Source organism: Echeneis naucrates, chromosome 5 (genome assembly GCF_900963305.1).
Source record: "Echeneis naucrates chromosome 5, fEcheNa1.1, whole genome shotgun sequence".
Classification (NCBI taxonomy): Eukaryota; Metazoa; Chordata; class Actinopteri; order Carangiformes; family Echeneidae; genus Echeneis; species Echeneis naucrates.
In genome coordinates this window covers 7,992,511-8,003,220 of record NC_042515.1, presented here as the reverse complement: position 1 = coordinate 8,003,220, position 10,710 = coordinate 7,992,511, and positions in this window count along the sequence as shown.

The window sequence follows — 10,710 nt, the reverse complement described above, 5'->3', positions numbered from 1 at the left end:
TGCCTGCTGATGCCTCCATAAAAGTCTGTGATTAAATTACTCAGGGGAAAGCACTCACATTTTATATGACAACCCCTGATGCATCGCTCAGCTTTGAATTCCCCAACCAGCAGCAAATCTTCACAGAGGCTCTGACTGTGGACAGGTGGGTCCAGATGGCTGAGAGACAAGTCCTTTCAGCTTGGAGCTTTATGCTATTATTCTCTGTCCTTTCCTATTGATATAGGGCCAACTTACTCGCCATACATATTGTATCATCTGACAGGAACATTAGTAGGAACATCACCTTGTCTTTGACCTGCCACCAGGAGCATTCTGTTTTCTTTCTACTTAGCTGTCAAAATGTTGAGAAACGCAACGCTTATCATCTTTTAAGAGTGCCGTGGAAGTACACCCCTGAAGTAAGAGTGCTGTAGTCTTGCTCGAGGGGCTCTCCAAACGAAATCATAACTAAACTGGGCTTATTCAAAACTTTTTGTTTGAAGTAGTCTTTAGCGTAAGCCCTGTTACCTACCACCAACTGCCCTTCTTTCTGTTGAAATACAGTCAAAGGCTTAAAATGAACATACAGTAACAACCTACTCCCACATGTTCCACTGAGGCTGAAAATTCCCTCATGCGCTTCAGACCGTAGGTGTTTCTGCGCTGACGAACGGTGGACATAGACACTGAGAGAGAACCTTGTTCAAGGCACACAAACAGTGAAGAGGGAACTTTACATAACACTCAAATGCGACTTTATTCAAGAGGTTTATCCCACCTGTCGGAGTACAGGAGTCAACTTAGATATAAAGTGTGAAAAACGGGTCTGCAGAAATTTCCTTCATATTTCACAACTGAGAATTTCAAAAGTCGAACAAAGTCACGCTGGAATGTGAAATACGAGTTCTCAGAGGACATGGGCCAGACCGGCACAGAGGCCCTTCTGACAAGGAAGGAAACCTTAACCTGTCAATCAGGTCACTCTTTCGTCAATAGCTGTTTAATCCTCTGTTGAAAAGTGGTAGATGCTGGATCTCAGAGCAGGACAGGAGGTTAAAGGTTATACGGATGACAAACCCCTCCTTCCCAGAGAAGCATTTTCCATCAACGGTGCGTGGCTGGCTGAAAGGTAAGGACCGTCATCATCTTCTTATTGTTTTTTGTGAAACCAGACATCTGGATTTTTAATATCAAGACCATAGCTGTGATTGTGACCGTTGCACAGTGATGAAAGTGATACTGAGATGTAAATGCAGAATGCCCGTTGTCAACTTTTGCAGATGGCATAAAGTGTCTGTGCTCGAGAGCAGATCCATCACGCCTTACTAGCCAACCCCCCCTCCCAAAAAAAAAAAAAAAAAACAACAAAAAAAAACAAAAACAAAAACCATTATTCTCCTGCTGTCTTTTTCAGACGAGCAGAGAAAGACAGTTTAATCAATTGTGTTTATACATGCGGGTTTAAACAAATCATAATTAAATGAGCACAGGGAAGACAATGCACTCATTTTGAACAAAAATACATTTGAGCTTATATAAGCCTTATCATCTCCATGACAACGGCTCTACTGGTTACACGGAGACGTATTTGTGTATAACCACAGCAACGTCTTCCAATTGAATTAAGCTGCACCTGTGCACATTATGGATGGAAATAATAGAGTGAAAGCAACTGTTACAGTGATCCTGTTGTCTGCTAGACACAGGCAAGGAGATTGTTTAATTTTGTGTTGCTTTCCCTGCACCAAGTGTACATTTGTCCCCACAGATGTCTGAAATGATTCACCATATAAGTGCAAGATTAATTAGCTGATAAACAAAAGTGATGGCCTGATAACAAGGGCCTGTAGTATAAAGTTTTTACGTTTAAAACAAACCCAGCACCTTCAATTTGTTCTCTTGAGGAAATTCGCTTGTTATTGTTGGTCACAGTAAAAGCTGGAGCTTGTTTTTATACCTGATGCAACATTAGAGACATAAAAACATAAAGGCATTCTTAAATCTGCACGGGAAACAGCTGTAGCACAAACTCGGCTGGATATATGATGCAAATGGAAAAAGCTGGCATTGAAACAAACAGCCTTATTGTGAGCTTTTTCCAATTTTGTTTACCACAGGGAAATAAACTAAACACCAGAGTTGCAGAAGGGGCACCAGAGCTGACATGGATACAGAGAATATTAGATGTGAACTGGTACTAAAACTGAAGATGTGGTGAGGACAGGCTTCTTCCTGGTGCACTGGTTGCTCTGTCGAATAATTGGAGAATGTTATGCCAGCTCTGTCAATACATTTTCTCAGGGGATGAAAGTCCTGTGCCAATGAATATTTATGATTAATACAGCTTTTTGTAATAAATATTTGATTTTACTTTCTTCACCAAGGTGGTAATGTAGCATTGGAATTCAAAGGAGTCTGGAATCAGTTTTTTTTTTTTTTATCCCCAAACACAGACCTGAAATCTGTTCATTAGGTAAACATCTAGTTGGACATACAGTATTTCTTTCTCCAATTAAATCTTCCATTGATTTCAACGTTTATTGCGTTATAAGTCATATATTGGGCTGCACCTTACATATAATTAAAGAGTCCTCTAATGACTCATGACAGCCTAAAGACTTGTTACTTCCAGCTGTGCTTTGTGCAGGATGCGAAGTCATTGTAAACTGTGCCACCAACTTCTAAAGGTGAGTGAAGGTGGAAAGACATTTCACTCATTTGGGTTTTTACTGACGGAAAATGTGAAACTGCATTTCGCTGTTTAGTGACAAATTTAATCAAAACACAGGATGCAATCAATAAGAGGCAGCGTAATAACTTTCTTGCATTGTCTTGCGTGTTGTTGCTATAGAGACAGCTGATGCACTGACAGTTCAGGTTTTGAAATATACACACAACATTACCTTTTTAATGTAACCATTTGGCAGATGCTTGTTTCCTAAGAAACATAGAAATGATAAACAATCAAGTAACTGAGGGAAAAGTCAGTGACTCAACACTCTGCTCCACATTTTCGGTGACATGTGCTAAGTTTGCAGATGCATGAAGTAAGAAACTTCACAGAGAAAAGAGCGAGAGTTGCTCAGAGGGAGAGAGAAAGTGGATATTAGGTGATTAAGTACTCTCAGAAGAAATGTGCCGTTAAGGGATTTTTGAAGTCAGAAAAAGCTTCAGCGAACTTAATCAAGTTTGGATCCAGCCAGAGAATTTCAGAGATTTCTAAGCATCTGTAAAAAGATCAACATTAAGCTCCTGTTGCAACTCAGTAAATAGGCTATCAAACACACACACACACACACACACACACACACACACACACACGCATGCACACATGTTCGTCAGTTAGAAAGTTGTATTGACATATTAACCGTCTTATATACTTTTAAAGTTAATTAGCAGGAAAACTGAACAAATTAGAAATTCTCTTATAAAGCAAATCAAATGACAAAAAGTTGACGACAAGGATATTTGCCTAGAAATCGAACTGACAAAATGTTGGACATTGCAATGTCAGCTGGGCTTGGGACTGTGCCAGTGATGGTTGCTATATAAAAGGGTTATTTGACTGTTTAATGGAAACCAGCTGCTGGCAGCAGTTAGTGCTTCTATGGGAAATTAATTATTAATAACTACCTTTTTATGGTTTAACCCTTCTACAGTAAAGCTTTGGCACCAAAACCACTTAGCTAATTTTAGCAAAAAAAATTAAAAATAAATAAAAATCAAGATTTAGATAAAAATAAATTGCTTGTTAAGGATATTAGGGTAAACTGTCATCATGGATATGATAATAGATAATAATAGATTAGATTATAAAATAACGGTCGCAATGTTAAATTCATCCAGCAGGCCAACTCCAGATGTGGCACGTCACCTTAAGTACCACCACTAGAGGGCTTTTCTCACTTGAATATAAACATGGAGCTATTTGCTCAAGAGACTAATGCTGTCTCAGAAAACTGCTAGATGACACCTGACATTAAGAGGTAACTATGGGTCATAATAAGCTGCTTGCACTGAGGTCTCTGGCACTGATTTAATTAGGTTTCCCATTAACAGCCCTTTACTTTACGGCACAACAATTTCAGAGCAATTTACAAAGTCAAAAATCCAGTTCCAGTATAGCATCTCTGACTGCTTAATTGAACATCCTGACTCTAACTAAAACATCACAGCTTTGTGAGTTCATTACTCTCAGCAATTATGATAATTACCAATATGGATTTTGGTGTCATGGGTCTCTTACAATCCCAGTGCAAGAATCATACTGATACAATACTTTTCACACTCGTTCACACCAAAACACTTGTGCAAGCACAAATCTCGGCATTCTTACATTTAAATTTATACATTCAACTTACGTAAAAGACATAAAAGTAAGGTAGAGTGCTGTTAATGTGGTGTTGTGGATTAAGTAATAGCACAATTCAAGAAATTGGAATGGGATTACTGAACACATCTGTCTTATAAAAAAAAAAGAAAAACGTTTGCAAATGCCCCATCCTGTCCCCTTTTTAGGCTTCTTTTGTATTAGACTTTTAGTGTGCATATAGTAGGATTGAACCCAGCAATTATTTTCACTATTATTAATATTCCCCCCCAAAAAATCCCCATTATGAGTTCTCGAAAGCCAGAAGATGGCATCTTCAAATCTTCCATTGTTTTAGCTGGCCATCAGTACAACCCCCCAAATATTTTGTCAACAAGCGTATTTGCCAAAAAAAAAAAAAAAAGCAGAAGATCTTCACAATTGAGAGGTAAACACCAGAAAATGTCAGTCAAAACAATGACTCTAATTCAATGAGAGGATAGTCGGTTATCACGTTGTTTCCATTTACAATTTTAGTTTTGTCAGTTGGCGAATCACTTACAGTATATGGTGCAGATGTACAGCTGTGGTTTGCCAGTAAATGTGATAATAGAAGGAAAGGAAATATTTATGACTGAGGAGGAGGAGGGTGACCGAGGCAGATGGAATTTAAGATCAAAGAGGATAACTAAATGCTTCGTCTTTTAACACTAGGAGAAATTTTAATTCATCGGGTGTGTGTGTGGGGTGGGGATACATGGAGGTGTGTGGCTGATGCAGTAATAAAACCAAGCTAGATAAAAGCAAAACCCTGTAATGCACTGTGACAGAGGGCTCACATCAAGAGCAGAGAAAAGAAATGGTAAAAATGTTCATCTGATAAAAAAGCCATGTTTTCGATCAAATATTAATGACTCCATGAAAGGCTTTACTTATAACAGCCGCTATTCTGAATTTAAGGGGGCAAAGTTACACAGAACAGTGATAAATAACTGCTCCCACCTCTCACAGCCACACCCCTCTCTCTGTTAATAGATGGGTGAACAACACAGGCAGTCGCATCTATGCATGTCTTTCTCTTCTCTCTCACACACACAAAGCAGAAAAACTGTGCGCCTGTGCATGTGCACGATCAGTGTTTGTGCAGCTCTGACTTATTTTTCACTTTTCCCTTCAACTTCCTGTGACTCACCAGCAGTGAAGGAAATACTTTACAGCTGTACCTTTATTTTTATGTGAAAACACGGCTTAATGCACACAGAGAACAAAAGCAGGAATCTGGTACAATGTTTTGCTTCACTTGTAAATTCCTGTGCACCTACTTAATTTGCTCTGCTATTCAATGGTAAAGTGCAGTTATAGAGCTGTTACATAACCTTTGCTTATTTAAGTATGTCATGAGCTTATATTGGTTTATGTAACTTTATAAGATGTTGTAAATCTGTAGATCCTCCTCTCTTTTCACTATCTAAAATCCAAGATGTATCTTTTGTGTTGAAAGAAATTGCTCTTGGAGAATCTGGGAGAAAGTATCCTTGATCATCGTGCTTCAGATTAGTTTCTCTACAGTGGATAGCTCTTTTTCTCCACCACAATTAATGCAATCCACTGCAGTAGTAGCTGTAAGCGCCGTGCCTGTCGTGAGCGAGAGAAAAGCGATGAAGATATTTCAGATATTCAGAGTTAATGTTTTCCAAGTCACCACAAAAGGAATGAAAAGTGCTTTGATGACAGTGGAGCTTGATGGCTGCTCGTTCATTTGTCACTCACAGAACTACAGGGAGGGATTAAGTGTTTAAGTGTTACAATTTGGTCTAATAATTTGTGAGAATGTTCCCAAAAAAGTAAACTAGGATACAGTCAGGATAAACCTGCCTTTGTGAGCGCTTCTGGACGAGGGATTGGACCGTTGCCCTTGTGTTACATAACCCAAAGGAATTCACTCAGACGACTGTTTACCTCTTCATTGTGATTTATGGACTCAAATCATTTCTCAGGGTGGGACTAGTTTACACGTATGAAGCAGTGAGCAGTAAAATATTGATTAAATTAGATATAAAAAGATAATATTCACCCTTTGTCTTTTCCAGTGGTGAGAGCTAATAAACACGATTCCGTGACCCAACAACAAAGCTGATTCTAAATAGTTTGCTGTTGATATTGTTTGGGAATAAGTACATTTGATTTTGGATTTGCTAACAGGCTAGCATTTGATAAAAACCACGTGGGCGGGTTGTAGCATTAGATAGGCATTCAGATGGCCTATGATGGGTTGAAATGTGTTAAAGGACAAGAACTAGGATGTGTGGTTAAGAGTGCGTCACACTCGCGTCAAGCAACGATCAGTGAGAAACCAAGTTGGAAAAACTGTCTACATCAGCTGCGTAGTTGTCATGCTGAGTTGTTTCTTACAGTGAGGATATCACAGCATCAGGAAGCATGGCCGCAAAGCCATTGCAGGCAAATACATCAAAACAATATCCAATATTAACGTTCATTAATCTGTTCAGTGAGTTTTACATACATGTAATGATGTGAATTTGAATGTGGTTTCATAAGAGAACAGTCCCTGTTTAAAACATAATAACACAAGAGTAGCTAATCTAGGTCAATAAAATGATGTGACTAAACTTCTTACAATGGGGTAACGGTGATGGAATAACTGGAACAATCATTTCCATCCTGCCAGCACAGCATGGAAGATCAAAACACACTCAAGTTGTTGTTGCCAGTTTGAGTTGGAATCAAAATCCAGTTTGAAAGGAGCAGAAAGAAAATAGAAGTTTTGCTTTAAAATTGAGTAGCACATTATCTGTAACAAGTTTATGATGCAATACTGTATGATAGCTTGAGTCTCTTTTAATGTCTCCACTACTGAATCAAACCCCCCCCCTCCAAAAAAAAAAAAAAAAAAAAAAAAAAAAAAAGAAATCATGCAACTTTAAAGTCCTACCAATCAATATTTTTGTGCTAATTTTGAATCAGATCAGTTTTTGAAATAGAAAAATGAAACATATGGGATTGTGGTGCTGTCACAACACACGTACTATTTTCACAATCGCAAACTGTACTGTGCTATTCACACTCCACCACACCCTCACACAGTTAACACTAACCCTGACATAATATTTAACTCCAGTGTAGACCAAATTTATATGTAGTGCTCAGGGTATTATTGGTATGGTCATACTTTTGTGTCGCAGTTCAAATGATTTTGAGTATCCTTTTTCATATTTACCAATTTTCTGGGTGGTTCATGAGTGAACTCTACAGCTGTGACTGTGAACATGAATGTGCTATACAGGAAGTTGATTTTAGCACAGCCAACACTTGTTGTACTAATGGCATACTTGTGATAAGAGCACCATATAAATAAATCATTTTGAGGCATTTAATTAGCTATTTCTTCACACTTTATGTCTGGGTTTTCTTTTTCTCCTGGTATTTCATTTTACCAGCCTGGCCCTTTGACTGTCAGACCAGGCTGCAGTGGAGATGTTTTAAAATCTTTTTTGTGTCAGCCTTGTTTGGCTCTCTGCCTGCCCCACAGGTCGACCACCAGGAAAACTCCAGGCTCTCCAGATGGCCAGTCCTCCTCTGAAAGCATGTTACACAGCCCCTTTGAACATCGTTGTAGGCTAAATTTCAAATTTCTCAGTTGCTTGGCATTCTATAATATTGGTAAATCAATTTTATGTTGTAGAATGCAGCCAGATGCGATTCTGTAATTGGCAAAGTTTTAATATGTTTAACTTAAAATTAGTTGGCCAAAAATATAATTCCCACAACTCCTTCAACAACTCAATGCCTGTTTCCAAATGAGGCCCTGCATATGATTGTAAATGAACTTGGACCGACTACTGTCACCATTGTCATCACTGGCAATAAGGCCCAGCCTTTTTCAATGTCTGCCTCACACAAAAACAAATAATTTTAAATCATCGTCATGTGACTATGTTGCATTTGCACGGTATCAGATGACACGAACTGAACCAGTAAGAATGCCCCTGCAGGATAAAAGTAAATGCAACAAAGCATAAACAAACACTGCTCTTAAAGGCAGCCTGCAGATCACATGAGCACGTTGTTGCAGAGCAGTAAAGTACATTTCTCTCCATTTAACTTGTGGCTATATATTTTATTTGAGGTTTATATATCATTACCTGATAATCGCCCTCTAGAGATTGCGTTAGTCTGGCTTTTTGAAGCCAACTCTCTCATCATGATTGGAACTATTGGACATGATAGTTAAAGACACCGTCATCTGATTGTCAGATCGTCTGATGTGGAGGTGGAGGGGGTAAGGAAAAAGTGAAATCCTTCCATGTTGTTCGGAGCTGAAGCTTTACCTACAGATGTTTAGTACTCTACTTCCGTGTGCCCATATCGCTCGGTTAAAACATTTCACACTTAGCTGGCCACTGCAGAGAGGAAACAAATACTTTGATTTAAGTCACACTGAGCATGTTCCTTTATATTTAAAGAATTGTTAATAGGGTATTAATGTGTGAGTGATGAAACTGGATATTTCACCATACAGGCATACAATTGTCATCTAGGTTTGACAACAACAGCATTGTAAACCGAGCTAAAAGCTATTTGGCATATTATATTTCATAATGCAGTGCAAGCAGCTCTGCAGCAATCTGTTGTAAATTGAATAACAGAACCGTGACGCAGTGTGTCACCATTGTTACAAACACACAATTTTTCAAAAGCATTTCTGCCTTTTCAAACATGTAAATACTTTAATAACCTTAATGGATTTGAAAAAGATGAAGGCTCTGGGATATGGATTTGAAAGCCATGTTTTTACAGATAAAGCCCAAATAAAATTAAAGTCCATGTCAAACTTAATTTAAAAGCAATCTAATCAAAAACTACTAATGTTTAACTCAATCCAACATGGTAGACCATCTTTTTTTTTCCCCCCACTGATGGAAACACATACATTGTCGGTCCTTTGTATGTATTTTAAAAAAAAAAGAGAGAGAGAAAAAAAATGATTATGTGATGATAGTCAAATTCATTGTGTTGGCAATGATGTTTTTTTTTTTTTTTCACTGAGTGCTTTCAGCAATGGGCAGTGATTGGCAGCTAAATAGTTTTCTCCACTTTCAAAAGACATTTGAATGATAAAACAGAGCCTTAATCATAGTGAATAGACATCATTTGTGTGGCTGCTTTTCAAGACTTCCCTTTATTTAGTTAACAAATAACCAAACATTACATTGAATTACAGTATTCTTGAGTGACGAAGGAGAACAGATGTTAACGCCATCTTTAAATAGTGCAAGATTGATAAGGCTTATAAAAATGGAAAATGCGCTGCAGAGCAGTGCGTCTCAAATTCAGAAGCAGCAGAGGGATATCAGTGAGCGATTGAACCATGCATCTTTTCTTCCCTCTTGCCTCGACACCCTTCACATTCAAATGACCTCTGAAGGCAGCACGGGGACCTATCTGTTAGATATTACAGTATTTTGTCTGTGTCTGCTATGTGCAAGGCTCCGGTGCCACCCTCCCCCACCATGCAAGATGACCTTTCATATTTAATATAGCATGTTGGCTAAAGGTCACTACTGTTTTGGCTTCTCTCCACTGGTTTTGCTGTGTGATTGGAAATGCCTACAGAGTGTCCAATATATAAATATTTTCCATGTTGCTGTCAAAAACATGCAAAGGGCAAGTAACCATGGCGCGTTTTCAGGAGTGGCTTTTGAGATTTCTAATCACGTCAGGCTGATTAGCTTACTATGGAGCATGCAGAGGTATAATGTTATGAGGCTCTCCTCTCATTAATTTCCATTACTTCTTTTCAGCCATGATCAGCTTTGTGTTCTCAGGACTCAAAGTACTGTATGAGGAAAAGCTTGAAATCAGCATAACCCTTATGTATCGTATGTCACGAATTGAAAAACAAGATACTTTGTTATCAGGCAAAATGTCACCTGTTCAAAGCATTAAATTATCCAGATATGAATATATACATTCTCTTTTGACAACAGATTTAATGTCACTAGAGTGTCTTTCTTTCTCTCAGATGTTACTTTCAATGCAATAGCAATGGATTTACTTACATTAGATTTCCTAATCATATAAAGTGCCCGCTGCCGGCTCCCTGTGACAGGTGCAGAAACCTAAACAGCCTCTTTGAAAACTGAATACCTCATTGCTAAAACCATGCACATTATTTCATTACAGGGGGCTCTTATAGTGGCAGATGAGACGCGTCTCCGCCACTCTATGTTCAGTATACTGTTGAAGCTGTTTCCACCTTCAACAAATTTTCCTCATCAACTGGAATTTCAGACTTTTGTTTCATCACTCTGTCTTTCATTCTGTCATCATCTCTCTCTGTGGTCGTTCTGTCTTAAGACTTGGGAATGTGAAAGGCTCCAGTTAAGCTTCAAATGGCT